Source organism: Schistocerca serialis, unplaced genomic scaffold (genome assembly GCF_023864345.2).
Source record: "Schistocerca serialis cubense isolate TAMUIC-IGC-003099 unplaced genomic scaffold, iqSchSeri2.2 HiC_scaffold_512, whole genome shotgun sequence".
NCBI classification, from domain to species: Eukaryota; Metazoa; Arthropoda; class Insecta; order Orthoptera; family Acrididae; genus Schistocerca; species Schistocerca serialis.
The window spans coordinates 10,001-12,500 of record NW_026048094.1 but is presented as its reverse complement, the minus strand read 5'-3'; positions in this window follow the sequence as shown (position 1 = coordinate 12,500).

Genomic DNA, 2,500 nt, shown 5'->3' with positions numbered 1-2,500 from the left:
GCAATCCACCCCTATAACTTGCGTTTCATGAAGAGTTATGTCCAATATGCGACATTCCCGCTGTCCCTATACATGAGCTGCGAGCTGTACCAGTTACGAGCTAGAGACGCGATCGCGTTGCTCTCTGTACGAATGCCGATGCTGAGCGGTCAGCTAGGAGGCGCTCCATCCATGTCGGTACCGGTGGGCGTTGCACTCGCAGTCGCAAAAACGTACGGCAAGTATATTACTCGGAAGAGTTTATGACAGTCCAAGCCCCCCTGCGTGGGGAGCGTCTTTCTAGGCCATGACCCACCGGAAGGGCGCAGCGTCCCCCACCCCAGACATGTGACGTCACACTATCGGTATTGACGACTCGACTCATTGCTTATAATCATTTGCCATACACCGGTGGAAGCTGCCGAGACGAGTAGCTACATAGCGCGCTCGCCGTGTCACTAATGTACAGAGATACAACAGTTTCGACTGGAACCGGATTAAACGTATACACGGCGCTGATTAGTAATACATAGACCCATCAGAATACAGATAATATATACAACTGTCCGTATACATGCTGAAAGACTCTGCTCACAATCACAACCACACGGCAGCCACACACTCTTATCACGCACTACTCTCCGCCTGTAACACGCACACAGACAATATGTAAGCACCAGCATGGAACAACACCCAGTGCATCCTCTCCGCCACATGAGACAATCCACACTGTCATAACCAGACTGGGAGGTCCACTCAGAAAACGGAATATCCCACCCCCCCGACAACCACCATTGCTCAGCTAAGCCACCAACACCCACACATGTCCTACACAGGGGTGCACCCAACATCACAATACTGCCTCCTCTCACAGCACACAAACAATGGCAGGAATGAAAGACACAGGTCTGCCACAAGCATGGAATCGGAGCGCCGCCTGTCATGAGCCAAAGGTGCATCCTGACGTGGCAAATCAGATGATGCCGCAGGCATCCACTTACTATAATCACAATCAACAAACCGACCGGCCGCCCCCCCCCCCCCCCCCCCATTACACCTTTCCATACAACAATGTGTACCTTAACCTAAACTATACTGTACCTTAACCTAAACTATACTGTACCTTAACCTAAACTATACTGTACCTTAACCTAAACTATACTGTACCTTAACCTAAACTATACTGTACCTTAACCTAAACTATACTGTACCTTAACCTAAACTATACTGTACCTTAACCTAACCTATACGGTACCTCAACCTAACCTATATTGTGCCTCAACCTAACCTATGTTGCGCCTTAACCTAACCTATGTTGCGCCTTAACCTAACCTATGTTGCGCCTTAACCTAACCTATGTTGCGCCTTAACCTAACCTATGTTGCGCCTTAACCTAACCTATGTTGCGCCTTAACCTAACCTATGTTGCGCCTTAACCTAACCTATGTTGCGCCTTAACCTAACCTATGTTGCGCCTTAACCTAACCTATGTTGCGCCTTAACCTAACCTATGTTGCGCCTTAACCTAACCTATGTTGCGCCTTAACCTAACCTATGTTGCGCCTTAACCTAACCTATGTTGCGCCTTAACCTAACCTATGTTGCGCCTTAACCTAACCTATGTTGCGCCTTAACCTAACCTATGTTGCGCCTTAACCTAACCTATGTTGCGCCTTAACCTAACCTATGTTGCGCCTTAACCTAACCTATGTTGCGCCTTAACCTAACCTATGTTGCGCCTTAACCTAACCTATGTTGCGCCTTAACCCAACCTATGTTGCGCCTTAACCCAACCTATGTTGCGCCTTAACCCAACCTATGTTGCGCCTTAACCCAACCTATGTTGCGCCTTAACCCAACCTATGTTGCGCCTTAACCCAACCTATGTTGCGCCTTAACCCAACCTATGTTGCGCCTTAACCCAACCTATGTTGCGCCTTAACCCAACCTATGTTGGGCCTTAACCCAACCTATGTTGGGCCTTAACCCAACCTATGTTGGGCCTTAACCCAACACACGTTGGGCCTTAACCCAACACACGTTGGGCCTTAACCCAACACACGTTGGGCCTTAACCCAACACACGTTGGGCCTTAACCCAACACACGTTGGGCCTTAACCCAACACACGTTGGGCCTTAACCCAACACACGTTGGGCCTTAACCCAACACACGTTGGGCCTTAACCCAACACACGTTGGGCCTTAACCCAACACACGTTGGGCCTTAACCCAACACACGTTGGGCCTTAACCCAACACACGTTGGGCCTTAACCCAACACACGTTGGGCCTTAACCCAACACACGTTGGGCCTTAACCCAACACACGTTGGGCCTTAACCCAACACACGTTGGGCCTTAACCTGCTCTGTAATTGTCATACGACGCGTTAAATTAGTGTAGTGTTGCCTAACTGCAACCCCCGCAATATAGTTTGCTACTCGCACTGCCCGGTCCCCAGTGTATCGCTTCATGTTAAACACCTTGCAGCTATACACTGTAATGTGGATGGCAGCAGGACGT